This window comes from Leptonychotes weddellii, chromosome 8, assembly GCF_054177405.1.
Source record: "Leptonychotes weddellii isolate Sample4059 chromosome 8, ASM5417740v2, whole genome shotgun sequence".
Classification (NCBI taxonomy): domain Eukaryota; kingdom Metazoa; phylum Chordata; class Mammalia; order Carnivora; family Phocidae; genus Leptonychotes; species Leptonychotes weddellii.
Window position 1 is genome coordinate 120,304,782 of NC_138376.1, and position 19,821 is coordinate 120,324,602.

At 39.8% G+C, this 19,821-nt stretch overlaps 1 long non-coding RNA gene across 1 annotated transcript in view; it reads left to right on the forward strand.

Moving 5' to 3' along the window:
• The window catches only part of LOC145722876 (uncharacterized), a 182,604-nt gene that overhangs the window by 156,484 nt on the left and 6,299 nt on the right, over window positions 1–19,821 (forward strand). The window contains exon 2 of the long non-coding RNA XR_014147453.1: window positions 5,332–5,463. This is a non-coding gene — a long non-coding RNA (uncharacterized LOC145722876). The remainder of the gene's footprint in view (window positions 1–5,331; window positions 5,464–19,821) is intronic.

Consider the following 19,821-nt stretch of genomic DNA (forward strand, 5'->3'; position numbering starts at 1 on the left):
CCTGCAGCTTCTGGTACAATTTCACTCCCAACTAAATGTTTTTTTTTTTTTTTTTTTTTAAGATTTTATTCATTCACTTGAGAGAGAGAGAATGAGAGGGAGGAGGGTCAGAGGGAGAAGCAGACTCCCCGCCGAGCAGGGAGCCCGATGCGGGACTCGATCCCGGGACTCCAGGATCATGACCTGAGCCGAAGGCAGTCGCTTAACCAACTGAGCCACCCAGGCGCCCTCCCAACTAAATGTTTTAAACTTTGCCAAATGCAAGGATCAATCCTGCCCCTGAGTGTGAACATATACGGAGCTCTCATCCACGTTCCACTGGCACAGCATCAAGAACACCTTTGTACTCTGTTCCTTTTATATGTTGCTTTGTATGTGAATTTTATAAACTTAAATATTTTCTTTCTTTCTTTTCCTCTCATGCCTATGTTCCCTGACTTAACACACAGATGGCTTGGTACGCCTCATTTCTTTAGGTTGGGTCTTGTCCATATGGGGTCCTGTTGTTGATTCTCCCTAATGTTGTCTATTTTTCTTGCCTTCCCCCCTTTTTTTTCTGTTTTTTTTTCCCCCTTTTGCTAGGAGTTTTGATCTCCTCTGATAGCTCGCTCCACACCTGAATATCCACCTGTCATCTGAATTCACTTGTTTTGGTGATTCCCAGAGTATTCATATAGGCTGTTGCTTTTTGAAGACCACTTATCTCCATGCTGGTTATTAAACTTTTAGAATAGTCAAGGAAAGACAATCAACTTGCAGCAGTTAACAATAGTTGGAAAGAGATAACTTCCACCTCCGCTTCTAAACCTTGAGTTGATAAAGTCAATATCCCTATGCTTTGGGCAACAGATAGAATGTGTGGAAATGGGTGATATGACTATTAAAAGTATGGCATAATTAGAAATATAAATTTTTAGGGAGCCTATATTGTAGACACATAATAGTGTCATTAAACAAAAATATTAGGTAAAGCCCAACACCTCACAGCCTAATGTATCTCTACTGTGTTAACTCATTTTTTTTGCCTAACTTCTTTGCAGAATACAATAAATTGCACAGCATAAGAGAATTTATAATAGTGCCACTAAAATTGGTTTTCATGTAGTGTTATGGTCGGCCAATAAGTTATCAAAATCATATTTTAATCCTCAAATCTCTCAAGAAAGCCATATAACACAGTTTTCATCTTAGGGATTTCTGAAAACACCATCTCTGAATTCTTACTGTTGAATAGGATGGGGTCAGTGCGGAGGGAACAAAAATTGATAGAAACATACTTTCTACAGATAATATTTGGCAGGAGTGGAGGACAATCAATACGAAACCTCTAGTTCAATACCATTACACATAAAAATACAATACCAAACTTTTTGGCAGCACAGAAACATATTAAAATCAATATTAAGTACAAGTATGTATCAGTCCAAAGAAAATGTCAGATGAAAAACCTGTGGGGATCAATACTGGTGACCAAAAATTTCACATATTTTCTTTGTGAGATTGCTGTGAAATGAAGAAATCTGTATTAGTGACAGTGACAATGGGCAAGATTCTCTCGTTAAAGAAAATCCAGCTTTGGGCACCTGGGTGGCTCAGATGGTTAAGCGTCTGCCTTCGGCTCAGGCCATGATCCCAGGGTCCTGGGATCGAGTCCCGCATCGGGCTCTCTGCTCCTTGGGAGCCTGCTTCTCCCTCTGCCTCTCTCTCTCTGTCTCTCATGAATAAACAAATAAAATCTTAAAAAAAAAAAAAGAAAATCCAGCTTAATAAGTACATGTTATAGTGCTGGATTTGTTCCAAACTCTCTCCCCACCCTCTTTTGACATTTACTCATGCAGGAGATTCTGTGACACCTGGTGAGTGTATATATATACATATACATATACGTATATATATATATATATACACACATACATACAGATCCTATTTAGGGGCTAGAAAGCAAAAGCGAGGTTTCAGCCCCGGTGTGGGCAGCCGGCCAGGTGAGTTGTGTCAGTGCTAGATCTGTCTGGGGCTTCAGTGTATTTTGTGAGTCCTTGACCCCAGGTTCCTGAAAACGGCCCTTTTTGGGAAGTGGTTAAAAAAGATTCAGTGGGCCTGACTTGTGACCTTGACTTCCAGAATTGTTTGATGAATGAATCCAGGACAGCCACTCTCATCCATCAAGACACAAATGTGATATTATTTAAATATGCAAAATTAGAAAAAAAATTGTGAAACACATTTTCTAGCCATGTTGAAAGAGATTCATAATTTGACAAGGATGTGTGAATCTAGGTTCTGACGTTCAGAAGTATAAATAAAGCAATTTGCAGCCCACATTGTAAAAACTAGAGCTCTGCATCCCCCTTTAGAAAACTGTCCTTTGTCTTTCCCCATTACCATAATTAACTAGATGCTATTCATTAAACAATGAAGGAGACAATTAAATAGTAATAATAGTACTTTAATTATGAAGGTATTGTTATCTGCATAGAATGTGGAAAGAGAGATCACTTTAGCTGCATTTAAAAACGTTTGCTTGTCTGCTTTTTAAATACTGAAGAAAAAAGTGTTCATATTTTCAGAGCCCCTAACAGGAACAAGGATAGAATCTATCTCCTCATAAGGCCGTTTCTGATAAACTGGAGTCTCATTTATTAATAGAGTAAGCATTGATTAAGATGCGTGAATTCTTAATAAGCATCCTCAGTCTTTTTTCGAGAGGCATCTCTAACAGTTCTAAGAATCATCAGCAAGTATTTTTAGACACAAGGATGCATGATTAAGATGAAAGTCCTGTGCGTGATGACTTTCAGAGTTTGTTAAGCACCACGATACTGGGTTTAAATCCAATTTAGACTACTCTGTAACTTGCCTTCTCTTTTTTCCTTTGGGTTGAGTATGATTTTAAGACTGCTATTATTTTATATTTTGATACAACAGAATAAATGATCATATTTCCAGTTATACAAAAGCCAGCTGAATCTCAAAAATATGTTTTGTCCCTAAAATTGTTAACAATTCCCCACGTTTGGGTTTCTATTACTCAGGAAAGAGCTTCAGATATAAACAATGTTCTCATTTATTATAGTCCCCTTTCATCCGGTAAAATCTTAGGACACAGACAGCTTTGTCCGTGTTTCCTTTCTATTTCATAAATATAAACATATATATATATATATATACACACATACATGTATATGTATGTGTATAAATATACATATTTATGTACATGAAATATAAACTTAGTGTTTCCAAATGTTACATATTCATTGAAAACAAGGTAACATTGTGTGGCCATTACATTTAGATTTGAATCTATGCTTTGCCACTTAGAAGCCTTGTGACCCTGGGGAAGTAACTCTTCTGGGCCTGTTTCTTCATCTGTAATATGGGGCTAAAAGTCTAGGCTCTGAGGATTAAAGGATCATTATATATAAACACTTAGCATGGAGCCAGGCTTAGTGAGTGCTTAATAACCTCATTGGTTATTATCATAACACATTTCTTATCCTTCATTTCCTCTAATATTGGTATGGTCCTTGGTACAGTGAGCTACTGAAACCTCCTCAAAGATACAAAGAAATCAGTTATTCTTATTTGAGAAACAAACCAAATGAGTGAAAGAAAAAAAGAGAGAGACAGAGACAGGGAGAGGAGAGAGAGAAATCAGGAAACAAACTCTTAACTATAGAGGACAAACTGATAGTTACCAGAGGGGAGGTGGGTGGGGGGAGGGGAAATAGGTGGTGGAGATTAAGGAATGCACTTGTCATGATGAGCACGACGTGATGTGCGGAAAATTTGAATCACTATATTGTACACCTAAAACTAATATAACACTCTATGTTAACTATACTGGAATTAAAATAAAAGCTTAATTAAAAAAATCAGTTATTCTGACAGGTGTGCAGTGATATTTCATTGTAGTTTTGATTTATATTTCCCTGATGATGAATGATGTTGAGCATCTTTTCATGTGTCTGTTGGTCATCTGGATGTGTTCTTTGGAAAAATGTCTATTCATGTCTTCTGTCCTTTTTTAACTGGATTATTTGTTTTGTGGGTGTTGAATTTTATAAGTTTTTTACATATTTTGGATACTCACCCTTAATCAGTTACGTCACTTGTAAATAACTTCTCCCATTCTGTAGGTTGTCTTTTAGTTTTGATTGTTTCCTTTGCTGTGTAGAAGCTTTTTAACTTGATGAAATCCCAATAGTTCATTTTTGCTTCTGTTTCCCTTGCCTCTGGTGATGTGTCTAGTAAGAATTTTTTACAGCCGATGTCAAAGAGTTATTGCCTGTGTTCTTCTCTAGGAATTTGATGGTTTCCTGTCTCACGTTTAAGTCTTTCATCCATTTTGAATTTGTTTTTGTGTATGGTGTAAGAAAGTGGTCCAGTTTCATTCTTTTGCATGTAGCTGTCCAGTTTTCTCAACACCATTTGTTGAAGAGACTTTTTTCCATTGGATATTCTTTCCTGCTTTATTGAAGATTAATTGACCATACAGTTGAGGGTTCATTTCTGGGTTTTCTGTTCTGTTCTATTGATCTATGTGTCTATTTTTGTGCCAGTACCATACTATTTTGAATACTACAGCTTTGTAATATAACTTGAAGTCCAGAATTGTGATGCCTCTAGCTTTACTTTTCTTTTTCAAGATTGCTTTGGCTATTCAGGGTCTTTTGTGGTTCCATACGTATTTTAGGATTGTTTGTTCTAGCTCTGTGAAAAATGCTGTTGGTATATTACAATCCAGCAATTGCACTACTAGGTATTTAGCCAAAGTATATAAAAGTACTAATTTGAAAGGATACATGCACCTTGATGTTTATAGCAGCATTATCAATAATAGTGAAATTATGGAAGAGCTGAGTGTCCATTGACTGATGAATAGATAAAGAAGATGTTATCTATCTATCTATTTACCTATCATCTATCTATCTATCATGGAATATTACTTAGCCATAAAAAAAGAATGACATCTTGCTATTTGCAATGACATGGATGGAGCTAGAGAGTATTATGCTAAGCAAAATAAGTCAGTCAGAGAAAGACAAATACCATATGATTTCACTTTATGTGGAATTTAAGAAACAAAACAAAGGTACATAGGGAGGAAAAAAGAAAGCAAACCAAGAAACAGACTCCTAACTATAGAGGACAAACTGAGGGTTACCAGAGGAGAGGTGGGCAGGGGATGGGTTAAATAGGTGATGGGGATTAAGGAGGTCACTTGTGATGAGCACTGGGTATTGTATGGAAGTGTTGAATCACTAAATTCTACACCTGAAACTAATTTTAAAAGAATCAGTTATTCTTGTGTTTTCTTTTTTCCTTAATCAGGTACACTTTGGCTTTTGAATATTCCTGAAGATAATGACATTTCCTCTCACATGATCTGAAAAGTCTCCATGGGACTTAGGAACTTACCTACAGTCATCCGCTTCATCCATCTGAGTTGGCTCTACCATCCAGGTATCCCAGCTAAGCTCTTGCTTTTTCCAAAATACAGCACCTCTTCCTCTCCTTTCCTAAACTGAAAGACATTTACTTTTACCCATTAGATATTAAAAGATTACGGAAGGCTAAAATCTTCAAGGTTTAAGCAACCGAAGATTGCTTCAGAAGTTTATGTCCATTTCAGATTTTTCTACGGATCATAATGACATTCTCTTCAGGCTCCTTCGTCTTTACCGATCAACAGGATACTAGCTGGCAAATAGTTAAAAACCTGAACCATGGAATATTTACTGTAAACCCAAATATCAGAAAATTCTGACTTGGATGTATGAAATTTTAATTTACAAGGTCAACTACAAGAAAGGTACAATTACACAAGTGAATGTATATTTAGAACTCTGGATTATGTTTTTTGCTCTTTGAGTGCCTAATGCATCAGTCTTTAGACAGCCCCTCAGGCTAACATTGGATGTGAGGCTTTTATGCAACCCTAAGTAAATAAATAATTCTCTTTTTAATTAAATAAGTTTGCATCAAGTTATACAATCAGCCTCACTTTCTCTGGCAAGTAGGAGAATAAACCAAAGAAAACATAGGCAATATGACCCCAGGATTGTGTGAGGAAACCCTTTAGGCTGAAGAATGATGCACTTTGTGCCCAACCGTGTCTGTCAAGACTCCCCATTGGTTCCAAGGCACATATTGATCTTGAAAGTGCCACATGGCAATTTGAAGCTCAACAATCTACTTGTGGCTCTTTTCTGAGTCCTACCAAGGAAGAATTGTTTTGATCAATTTAATAGTCAATTTTTTGCCAAGGTCATATTGTATTTCATTAATGTACTGTCTAGGAACTTCCTTTGTTAATTAGTGAGCTCATGAAATCAAAAAGAATTAATATTCTTACCTTTATGCACACAACACTCCTGAGTGATTTTCAATGTTATAAGCTACAGCTACTCAATTTTATTTTCAACCTATACTTCAGAGTTTGTATAAACACCATTTTATATTTGATTGTAATCTCATTATTATTTCAGTTGATTAAAACAAATGTTTTTTGAGGCCATTTTCAGGGAAGATTCCATTATTTGAATAAAACATAGGCTTGCCCCTCAGCTGCTTGATTCTTCACTCCGTGAGGTAAAGACATATTACCTTTTAAATGAGGCAGGATACACACAGGATAAAAAGGGTAGAATATAAAAACAGCCATATGGTAGATTCTGTGTCAAGTGCCTTATAAACACGATCTCATTTAATCTCCCCAATATCTATGTGCTAGGCATGACTATCCCTATTTTATGGGTAAGGAAACTCAGACAGGGATGTTAAATACCTCGCCTGGGGTCATACATCTAGGGAGTGGCAGGAATGAGATTGAAGTCACTCTGACTTATAGTTATATATCATCCCTGTCTATGCATAAAACATGCAGACACAGGGTTATAATCCAAGAAAGGAGATAATAAATGTCCTAAGAGAAGAGAAAATCAATAATCAAGAGAAGTTCAGAGGAAGGAAACATTACTTGTGACTCCAAATCATCAGGGAAATTTCACTGAAGTGGTGGTATTTAATCAGAATTTTGAAGGACAGGTAGGTTTGAGCTATTTTGGAATAAAAGGCATTCTAGGTGGATGGGATAGCTTAGGTGAGGAAAAGGCATTGGGGGAAGGGAAAGACATGTTTGGAAAAGTAATTAGTCAAGTTTGGCTAGAGTATGGTGTATAGGAAGGAGAGCAGGAGGTGTGTTTGAAAAAGTAGGTTGGGTGAAATTGGTGGCCTTTGGTTCCTGGCGAAGGGGTTTGTACTTCATTTGAGGCACCACAGAGAGCTCTAGAGAGTTTCTGAGTAGGAGAATGCCATGATTTCCGCTGTGCGTTTGCCTGATGCCTCTGGGATGGATGTAATGGACTTTAGGGGCCAACGTGGTCATGAGCTTACCAGTGAATTCAAAGGAGTAAAGCTGGAAAGATGAGGGCAGATACGCAATATAACGAAGGGGAGAGAAGAGTGAAATGTATCTTCAAGATTCTAGAACCTGAATGACTGTAAGAATTTTGTGACAAACAAATAATGATATCGGTAGGATAAAATCTTGGCTTTTTATGTTTGTTCAGTTTTGGAGAAGAAGTTTATTTGCTTTGGTAGAAGGTGAATTTGAGGTGGCCATAGGGCATCGTCTTAGTCTGTTCAGGCTGCTATAACAAGATGTCATAGACTGGGTGGTTTCTAAAAAACACATTTATTTCTCACAGTTCCAGAGGCTGGAAGTCCAAGATCAAGGTCCCAGAAGATTTGGTGATTTGGTGTCTGGTGGGGTCCCACTTCCCTTTTCAAGTATAACTCTCTTCTTGCTGTGTTCTCGCATGACAGAAGGAGCCAGAGAGCTCTCGGGGGTCTCTTTTATAAGGGCACTGATCCCGTTCACAAAGGCTCCACATTTACCAAAGGCCCTACCTGCAGATACCACAACATTAGGCATTAGTACTTCACATGAGAATGGGTCTGGGGAGGGGCCGAGGGTGGCTCAGTTGGTTAAGTGTCTGCTTTCAGCTCAGGTCATGATCCCGGGGTCCTGGGATGGAGCCCTGAATGGGGCTCCTTGCTCTACTCAGAGCCTGCTTCTCCCTCTGCCTGCTGCTCTCCCTGTTTGCTCTCTATCTCTCTGGCAAATAAATAAATAAATAAACAAACAAACAAATAAATAAATAAATAAAATCTTAAAAAAAAAAAGAAAGAATGGTATTGGGGACACTCCGTATAGCAGACATCCAGGTGGAGATTTCCTGGAGGCAGTGGGGAAATTCCAAACAGGACTAACGGAAGTGGGACTAAAATGTAGACAGTGGAATCATCTGCCACAGCCAAGAGCTGCAATGGAGAAAAATGATGGGAGACCTTCAGGAGCCATCCTTGAGCAGAATGCCGTGGTAGAAGTTCAAGGAACAGTCATTTTACCAGTGGGAGGAAGAAAGAGTGAGGGTGAAAGGAAGAAGTGCTGAATGCCTTGGTGAGAACCATTGTGGACAGGAGCCAGAGCTGTATGCCTTACGTGTGAGAGACTCAGCCAGCCTGCAAAGTAGATATTATGCCACTTGGGTAGAGATTAGGACACTGAGGTACAGACAGGTGAGTTTGCCCAAGATCTGACAATGGTATGGTGGGGGGGGGGCTGGAAATGGGATCCGAGGCTCCCAATTCTAAATCCCGTGCTTTTTTCTAGGTCCGGGGTTGCCAAAGTTTTGTGGGTCATATGGTCTCTGTCACTAGTACTTGATTCTGCTGCTGTTGTGCAAAAGCAATCACAGACAGTAGTAAATGGTCATGGCTGTGTTCCAATAAAACAAATTTATGGACACTGAAATTTGAATTTCATATAATTTTCATGAGTCACAAAGTAGTATTCTCGTTTTGAGTTTTTCTCAACCATTTGAAAATATAAAGCCATTCTTTAAACACAGGGAATGCAAAAACAGGTGGCAGGCCAGATTTGACCTGTGAGCACTGTGAGAACTTCGGCAGAGATGGGGAGGAAGAGGCGTCAGAAACATGTCAGACCACAGAAGTTTACAAAACTGTACCAGGACTATTGGATTCTGGTCTTTTCTCTGATAATTTCTACTGACACAGACTTTGTTTGATGTCTTCTCCTTGAGCCTGTAACAGCAAATTAGCTTAATTGCAAAGTTACTTCTTAACTTGACAGTTCTTCTGGAGCTGGGGAGTCTCCTCAGGCAGAACACGATCAGCTCTATTTTCTCACTTCACTTAGCCTATTTTTCTCTCCTCTTTGTAATTCTGTGGCGAAATCTGACCCTACCCTTCCAGCCTTTTCTCCAGGTTCATGAGCTCCATTTTAACTCTGGTCCTTGATTCAGAATAATTCTGCTCATTAAAGATGCTGCAGTCTACCTTCTTCCATAGTAATGAACTTCCAGCATGAGAAGCAAAACAAAGATCATCATTCTCTTCTCATTTTTCATTCAAAATCACTATTTCCGGTTTTGCTCTTCTTGTTTGAAAACCAAGTGTGGGAATTTTTGTACATTCTGCCTCTCACCTCCCATCCACTTCTTCATGTAATTACATTTTTATTTGAATGTCAGTTCTCGTGACCTATGTTCCTCTCTTATACACACATACGCTGGTCCAAAGCAGCTCTTTGTTTCTGAAAATGTGTGCTTCCTTTGCTTATTTTTTTGCCCTCAGTGTTATTTTCCTTTTCCTCCCCATTTCTGGCCATGCAACTGTACTTAACTTTACTAATTTGGAGGGGATTACATTTACTACAAAAGACATGACAGAGAAAGAATGCAGATTCCTTGGTTAGCTGGAAGACTATTTGACAGGGATAGAGTACATTTCATCATGCCATGATTTACCTAGTTCTCCACTTAAAGTGGACCATACATTGTGAAAAGTTCAAGAGAAGACTTCAAAGGTAAGTTGGCCAGAAACCATGCGAGAAATTGGGCAAACATGTGGGAAGTCAAAGACCTCTCTTTTTAGGCATATTCTCTCCTCTTGAGTTGTTTTCCTGGAGATACCTTTCCTTTGTTCCACTCCTGGCTGATGGCAGGGCATTGACACCCCAGCTGTAGAGGCGAATAATTAGTGGGTGGTAGATGGGGATGGAATTGGCATTTCCTTTGACTGCAACTAGAGTGGCTCAGGATGCCGACTGGCCACTAAGCTTGCACCTTTCCCAAATTAACTGTTTCTCTTGCGTGACTTAAAAAAGGGGGCCATATTCATCTAATTCTTTTTTTTTTTTTAAGATTTATTCATTTATTTTAGAGAGACAGAGTAAGTGGGGGTGGGGTGGGAGGGAAGGGGCAGAGGGAGAGAGAGAATCCCAAGCAGGATCCAGGCCCAGCACAGAGCCCGACACGGGGCTCGATCCCATGACCCTGAGATCATGACCTGAGCCAAAATCAAGAGTTGGTCGCTTAGACATCCGGCTGCCCCTCATCTCATTCTTTGTTGATAAATAGCATCAAGTAGTGATATGATTCTGATAGGGGCCATGTGGAAACCAAAGAAACCTGAAGAAGAGCTTCTGATTGAATTTAGTCCCAAATCACTGCTTTGAAAAAAACGGTATTAATAATAACTGTGTCCATGTTATAAGCAGTAATTATGCACCAGGCCCTGCACTGGTCCTTCACATACATTGTTTCATTTAATATTTCACATTCTTTACATGAATTACTATTGTCCTTCCACGGCAGATGAAGAAACTGAGACCCACCGAGGTTATTTACCCTGCCAGGACTTAAACATGTGATGGGCTCCCAAATATTGCATTAGGCTACAAGGACCATTTATACTGGTAATCTTTACTTCATATTGACTTTGGTTTTTTGTTTTTTTATTTTTTGAGCTCTGTGACATCTGTAAGCCTTCAGGCAATTTTAACTGGGAGAGAAAAGCAGCTTTTGTCCAGGGTGTGCAAAATGAAGCCAAAGGGGCAGCCTTACCAAGCCCGTTCTCAGTTTGAATGGCTGTCTGGGCCAAAGCTGCAGGGTTGGCCCACAGACGTCATCCTTCCTGAACAGGTTTCAGGTACCTGGACAGGACTGCCCCTGGATGAACTGGATTCAGGTGTGTGGGGCTGCATAAGGGGCTCCCTGGTTTCCTAGGAAAGAGTTAACTCTTACGACTATGGAACGTTCAGATGTGGGAGGAATAGATTCCAACACTTAATGGGATCTTAGATGACATCTTGTATAAAACTTTCGAAGTGGGTTTCTTACACACATAATTTATCTCTGTAATTAAAAAGCCTAATTTAAAAAATAATACAGATGCAACACAGAATGGTGTGATTTCTTGTCACAAAAACAAATTATTATCTTGATAATGCTGTATTGTAATTTACATTGCTGCAAAATACAGTACTTTTACAAATTGCATGATAAATGTTGGCTAATTACTTTTTTCTCCCGATCCTCTCTTTCTTCATTTGTTTTGCTTACTAGATGATAAGAGTTCAGTTGGCATTGGTGGGTTGAGACCTCTCAGTCAGCATCTGAGGATAAAATTCAGGAAGTTCTCCTGGCTTTGTCCCATTGGATAAGCAAAGCAAATGCCATCTTGTGCTTTAACATTGTTAAAAAAAGACAACAGTGTCAAAATGGAGTCACTTGTGCTAAGCCCACATCACCAAACCGAGACGTAATACCTAAGATAATTGCAGTTTCAGCCTCTCTCAAAAATGTAATCTCAGTCAGTCTGGAATTTTCTGGTCAGCACTAGTGAGGTAATCTGCCTGATAGATCCCTGCCGTTCCCCAAAGAAAGGTGACCTTGCCCGAAACAATCTGATCTTTGCTTGTTCCTACCCACTTCTGCCTATAAAAGTCTCCCATTTTGTACAGCTCCCGGGAGCTCCTTTCTATCTGCTAGATGGGATGCTGCCCAATTCATGAATTGTTGAATAAAGCCAATAAGATCTTCAAAATTTACTCGGTTGAATTTTGTTTTTTAACAATATGAATGGGCATGTCACAGAAGGTCTCTGGAGGGGGGCTGTGTTTTGTGTGTGTATGTGTTTCATTGCAAATTCCTCAAGTACATTGCCCATGAGAGCTAGGGGCCTACCGTTATGGAGGTACTTTAGCCATAAATGACCATTATATTTCTGAGCAGCCCCTTCAATTCCCCTCGCTTTCCTCCTGGTTACAGAACCATAATTCTTGGCCAGGAAGGGAGTGTAAATAGCTCTCCCACTGCTGATGCCACTTAGCTGGCTGCAAATTGATGTGGATGGCTCTTTAGCTTTGGAGAGTGTGCGGTTCACCTTCACAGCGCACACGGCTTTCATTGGCCTGGGGCTTTGGAGCCTGAGATAAATCCTTAACTAGAGCTTGGCTCTCTGCATTGCAACACATCAGAACCAGGGGATGGAAATTTCAAACATTTTGGAAATTTACACCTTGTCACTCTCTGAGGGCAATGATTTTAAGAAATTATGCCATCTCCACCCACCTTTGCATACTAAGTCTAAAAACCCAGAGCCATTTCTAACTCCAGCTAAAGTGCTGAAGGTCAGAGAGGTCAAGACGAGTCAAAGCTTTGTGCGTGTTTCCCATTATTATGCTAATCATATGCATGGTCTTTCTGCACTTACACATCCATTTTCATGGACAAAAAAAAAATAATGCTAATATTTAAAACAGTGACAAATGACTGAAAATTTCAAGTGAAGACTCACATTTTGCCTTTGGCTTGTGACGTTTTGGAGAAGGAAGTAAAGATATGACCTAAAATATGGTTTTTAAATTCTGTTAACTCTTTGTTTTTTTGTTTCCTGACTTGTGATCATACCATAACATTTCTAACAATTTCTTTTTCCACTGTGAGCTTTCTCAGGACTTTGGTGGATGGTTGAAAATAAATTTTAGGACATATGTTAACATATTTTCCATGAAACTAACTCAGGTCTTTGAGAGTGACATTATTTATGAAGAGTTTGCTGTTTTTGTGAAAGATTTCAAACCGATCATGATTTTCAACATTTTGAAAATAGTTATTAGTAAATTAGTTAGCCTTGTCTCCTCTGGATGAAAACATTCCAACTGGTTTAACCCCTTCTCATCCTTTTAAATGAGTAGCACATTTATTATTTTTCATTTCCTTTGCTAAACTCTATAGATTACTTTAACCAAACAGCTTTTATTAAGTCCAGTGCTATCCCAGGCATTCAGTACATGGAAAGCATAAGAAATTGGGAGTCACACACATGACAAATGGTGCTATGTTCCTGATATAAAAAAAAACCATACTCAAATAATATTCTCAAGCACAGTTTGGCTACATTGTAGGAGAGGTGACTGAAAAGCTTCCCAGAGAAGGGCCAGTGACCACGGGTGTGGGGGAGAAGTGAAATCCCCCTGGGGGGGGCACAGAGAAGGGCTTTCTAGGCAGAAGAAAAAGCAAGAGCTGAGTCATGGATGATCCAGGTGGGGAGTGCGGAGGAGCCTGAGGGCTTGGTACAAGTCTGCATTATAGGGTATTTTAAGAAATGAGGTTAGTAAGGGGGGGTTGGGGACAACTTAAGAAAGGCTTTGGATGATCAGCTCTGAGTTTTAGAAACATAAATTATGTATCATCACTGACATTTTTTTCTAACTACCCTAAAATACAAGAGTCCTCATTATCCTTATCTGTAATATTGTCATTTAAACTGTCTCGTCCCTTTACTGTGTGTAATATACCACAAAATGAAGAGAAAATTCCATACTTTATATTTATTTTCTATTCTCCTCTTAAACTTGGCACCACGCTGACAATTTGCCCCTCATTCAACACATAGTAATTTAAAAGAATTAACCCTGAGGTACCCTGGTCTCTAGAGTACTGGATGCTATCACAGGCCCTTTGCATATGCAGTTTGGGTGGTGTGTCATGGTGGATACAATGAGTTCCCCACCTGTCCCCAGGTTTGCTACATTAAGAAAATTTACCACTTCTGGAATCACAGTTCTGGATTAAAGCACTGTTTTTAGAAAGCTACAGAGAAAATATGCTCTGCAGTGGAAAGGAAGAGCATGTAGCTGGCCCAAACATTGGATCCCGTAGGATGGAACTTTTTGTCAGGTGAACTATCTCGGAATGTGGATCAAAGAGCCTATTGGGTTATGGCTCCATGCTCTTGCAGGTGGGACCCTAAGCCACTAAGGGGCAGTGAGAGACAACAGGGAGAAAGGATGGTCTAAGCCCCTCAGTATGGTCAACTAAGCATCTAGTTCACCTTTCCTTCCAGCCCATCCCTCCTTGCCACCCCGTGGCACAAGCTCCTCTCCATCGATACCGCCGTGCCTGTGCTTCCCTTGGAACACCACGATGTTTCACCTCAGTTTCTCATGTTTTGCTCATTCTCTCCCACCCTCTATGCTGTCATCCCGTGTATACACTGGGCTAACCCCTATTCACTCTCTAACAGTCCCCAGAGTTATCAGCAACTGGAATCCTGATGGGCCAGGCACTCAGCACCCATAGCATCTCCAACACCCCCCAACAAGAGCATGTAATTTTAATAATTCCATTTACTCTCCACATTTGTTCCACTCCCAACTTCACTGGAGAGTCTTGTGTGCTGGGCCAGGCCTGGGGTGAGAGAAGTGAGGCAATATCCTTGGGCACAACATTTAAGGGGCACCAAAACCCCTCTGTAATCAAAAGAAATATTTTAATGCAATATTTTTTAGAAAAGTAAAAAAATTAATGCAAAAAATCCATAATGAGCAAAACATCAACATTTTAAAAATAAACACAGGATATGCATTACTGATTTTTCTTTTTGCCTCAGGCACCAATACGGCTTGGTACAACCCTGTAACTGATCTTGTCTTTATTTAAAATGTTGATATTTTGTTAATCATTGATTTGAACATGAATTTTGATTTTTTTAAATATTGCATTGAACCCTTACTTATCATGACTACAGAGGATTTTTTGGTACCCACCCCCCTCAATTTTGTGCCTAAGGATAGTGTGTTTCATAACTCATGAGGATGAGGTATTATTCTTTGTTGATACCTAAAGCTTGGCACAAGGCCTTTCCTGGGATAGATGCTGCTCACCAGGTTCTACTTCATCTACTTCCAGATTTAATCTAGAATGAATTCTAGAATGTGGGCATATGAATTTTACTCTAAGATTCAGACCTGTTATCAGTACTCCTAATTCAATGTCTTCCCTTCCCACCCCCCCCCCCCCCGGTGATAATATCAGTGGTTAAGAAAACTGTTTATTATCTAAAACAAAACTGAACCCCTCAGGCTGCTCCTGAGTAACTGTATGTATCCTACCCATTGATCTCCTTTCAGGTATGTATTAAGTACCTTCAACATGCCAGGAGCTTCCCTGGGCATCATCCCTGTTCCCATGGAACTTCTTAAAGTTGGGAAGGAAGAAAATGCATGAATTGATGATGCATGAAATCATAGAATATGTACAAGATAAAGAAGTAATCCAGATGAGTGAGTGATCACAACATAAATAAAAATTTCTCCCGCTTGCTTTCTACTTCAATGGCCAAAGATCATAAAATAAGGATAAATTTTCTTTCTACTGGCCCATCAAAAATTGTCACACTGGGCGCAAAGATCTTTGTGAGGCTGTTTTTATGACATACAGCTACTTTCACCTGAAGTCAAAGCATTTCAGAGATCAATTTTCACAGCACCAGCAGAAGACAAGGAATATATATCTGTTAGTTGCCCTGAGTTTCCCTTCTGACAGTGATTGAAATGGCGAAGACCACCTCTGCCCCAACACATTCCCACTCAACATCAGTTACCTGAAAAACGACTGTAGATTATCAAAGCAAAATGCTGCTTCCAGGAATACCAAGGCTAGTCATTTGGCATCTGCCTCCCTGGGATGAGGTTTGGATCATATTTTGTTAACATATGCATGAGACTGTCATAAAGGAGAAAAGGAAAAGCTGTACTGAGAATTAGGCACATAATAACTTTTTCATCTTTCATAAATGGATATCTTGCTCTTTGCTTGAGTCTAGGGACTTGGTTTTCCATTTAGTTCAAAAAATGTTTATTAAGCACATACTATGACCTACCACTATTCCATAGGTGTTAGAGATATAAAGATATATTAGACGTGGTCTCTGCCCTAAAGGAGTTTATAGTAATATGGAGGGAGAGAGCGAATAGCAGAGCCACATAATTGTAGAGACTCAGTATGCATCCATTAATGTGTTTTGTGTAGCCTGACCATTAACAGGATGGGCTCTGGGGTCAGGCTGCCTATGTGGCCTTGGGCAAGTCACTTAAACTCTTCATGCCTCAGTTTCTTTTTCTTGAAAATGAGAACAATGTTTCATTAAATGAGTAAACATATATAAAGCACTTAGAACAGTGCCTAGCACATAATAAACCCTTGATGAATATCAGATAGCATTATTAGTATAATATCGTAAGGAAAGGATTACATGCGGACTTCTGTGCGAGCACAAAGTAGAGTCACTTTTTCCAAACTGGATGGAGGCCCTGGAGAAGACAACTTGAGTTGAGTCTTGAAGAATTCAATGGCCTTGTCCAGAGGAAGAGGAGGAAAGGAAGTCATTCAGAGGCAACAGCTCACACCAAGTGCAAGAAGATGGAGAGGAGGGGACTCCTAGCCTGCACTTTACTGGAGTTTAGTAAATAAGCAAAATTATAGGATGAAAGTAAACAGCTGGGTGGAGGTAGATCATATAGAGCTCTGTCAGTTAAGGATTTGGAAGGATTTAGAATTCTTGAGAAGCCATTGAGGAGTTTCAAGCAAGAAATTGACATGGTTCAAATTATGTTTTGAAAAGAGAACACTAGGGGCACCTGGGTGGCTCAGTCATTAAGCGTCTGCCTTCGGCTCAGGTCATGATCCCAGGGTCCTGGGATTGAGTTCCGCATCAGGCTCCCTGCTCCGTGGGAGGCCTGCTTCTCCCTCTCCCACTCCCCTGGCTTGTGTTCCCTCTCTGTCAAATAAATAAATAAAATCTTAAAAAAAAAAAAAGAAAGAAAGAAAAGAGAACCCTGGCTATACATGCAGAATGGAGAGGGAGGCAGAGTAATTGTTGGGGGATTAATAAGAAGGTTATTTTATTAATATAATGAGTCAATGGTGGCTTCGAAGGGGGCGACACAGATTGGTACCAAGGATGTCCATATTTTCTTGCTCCTACAACCTGGATAGATGTTGATGTCCTGAACTGGCCAAAGAAAGACAATGGAGGAGAAGTAGGTTAGGGAAATTATAAATTAGGATTGGTTTTGGCTGGAAAAAACAAAAGACCCTCTTAGCAAGAAATAAGTTTATTCCTCACATTCAACGCATTTGCAGGCTGATGTGAGCTGGTGTGGCCCTCCACAGTGTAAGGAACGCATATTCTTTCTATCTGGTTATACCACATGTGTGGCTTTTGTTCCCAAGGTCACTTCATGAACTAGCTGGCTGCTAGAATTATACTATTATATCCATACTGCTGTCAGCTGGAAGGAATAAGTGAAGGGAGAAAGGAGCATCCTTCCCTTTAAGGATGTACAATTTAAGTTGTACATACAACTTCTGCCTCTAACCCTATGATGGTTAATTTTATGTGTCAACTTGGGTAGGACATAATACCCAGATATTTGGCCAAACACTAGTCTATATGTTGCTATGAAGGTATTTTTTTTTGGATGAAATTAACATTTAAGTCAGTAGACTTTAAGCAAAGCAGATTACTCTCCATAATGTGGGTGAGCCTCATCCAATCAATTGAAAACCTTAATTTAAAAAAGACTAATGTCCCCCAAGGACAAGGAAATTCTGCTTTTGGACTTGGGCTGTAACATCAACTCTTCCTTGGCTTTTCAACCTGCCAGATTTTAGAGTGATGGGTCTGCATAATCATGTGAGCCAATTCCTTAAAATCAGTCCGTCTCTTTCATCTATCTATCTATCTATCTATCTATCTATCTATCTATCTATCATCTATCTAGCTAGCTATCTAGCTATCTAGCTATCTAGCTATCTATCTATCTTTCTATCATCTATATATACACACAAACACCAACTGTTTTGTGGAGAACCCTGACTAACATAGTCTCATGGGACCTGAGTTAGGCACGTGCCTGCATGGCTGTGAGGATGGCTGAGAAATGTGGTGTTAGTTCTGGTGGGCAAGTAGCCAGTTATGGTTCAAGGGAGTTATTATTGTGCAAGAGCAGAAGATTTAAGGTACTGGGGGACAACTGGCAGTCTTCACCACAGCTAACTGTTTAAAAATGAACTTGAACAGGTTGGAAATCCTCATAAGACGTCCATAATGTAGAATCAGGTGGTTAGTTCAGAAATTTGGATCTGAAGCACTGAAGAGAGAACTGGGATGAGGAAATAAATTTGGCCATCTTCAAGTTGTGTATAAATTTACAGTTGTGGACTGGGATAAGGTTCTCCAGGAAGAGATTATAGCATGAGATAAAGCCTACCTCTGAGTTTGTGCAACTTCAACATTTAAAGTTTTTGTGGGGATGGAGGGAGGAGGAGATTATAATCTGAGATATGTTTAAAAGGTAAAATTAATGGAATTTAGAAATTAACTAAATGTGAGGTAGAGAGAATGGTGAGTTTAAGATGACACCATAGTTTTGATTTCTGCGGAGACAATGTTGTTAAAGAACGGTGAATAGAGAGTAGGAAGGGTGGAGAGGAACAGTGTGGATTTGAACTGGATCAAGAGTCAGAAGCTGTGGGAAGGATCATGTCTGGGGCAGGGACTGAGGGAGGTCATCAGCTTATGCAAGTAAAAATTAAAGCCATGAGACTAGGGTGTGTGAGTAGGGACAAGAGCAATGGATGGAAGACATACATTCTGAAGAGGAATACTCAAAGAAAGCCAAGAATGAGTGGGCAGAGACATGTCTCAGAAGCAAAAGGAATTGTTAACATGCATTATCGGGGTTCATAATATAAAAACTATGTTAGTGGTCAATTAGGACAGTCATGGAATTCATCACTGTGGTCCAGTGTCATAGGAGTGGAGGCCAAGTTCTCCTTAAAGAATACAGTGGAGGAGAAGGAGAAAGAGGGGGAGAGGAAGAGGGACTAGGAGGGGCAGGAGAGGGAGAGAGAGTGGCTGGAGGCCCACTGCAGGCTACATGGGAGGGCTTGGTTGGTTGGTTGGTTGGTTTTTGTCTTTATGCAAGCTACTTCATCATGTTGATAGGCAGACACAGAAGAACCAAAATGAGCAAACAGTAAATGACAGGGCTGGGTGAGCCAAGGAAGTCTGAGAGGTCCCAGCTACAGCCTTGAATCATCCGTGAGCCTGTGGCTGTCACCTAGGAAGGTGGGAAGACTTTCAGATAGCTGGAAAAAGTAATCCCTGCACACTCACTGCATTCAAAACAGTTCCTTGCACTTAATAAACATCACATTAGTTGATTTGTCAATCTGTTGATTATTGTTTCTGCGTTATTTATCAGGTCTGTCACTTTTATACACAGGAAATGTTGGCTTCATTGAAGTTTTCATGCAGTTGTTCATTTGGGACAAGTTCTCCCACAATTCCCCTATTTAATTCCTAATTTATTCCCGTTCCACAGCGCCACAGCTTTGTTACTGAAATGATTACCTTGGGTCCCAGCCAATTCGGTTCTTCTAAGAAAAATCCTTTCTAGAAATTTATTAGTAGCTTCAGAACAAAAATAAAAATTAAGGTAAAGCTCCTGTTCAAAGGGAGGCTGAAGCAGGGCAAATAGGGTGACACCAGGGCTGGGGCTCACGGGCTGGATAACTACATTCATTTCCTTTCCAAATAAAATGCACCTTTGTCATTTTCCTGTTGCACTTGTCAAACTCATTCAGGACACCCTTTCTA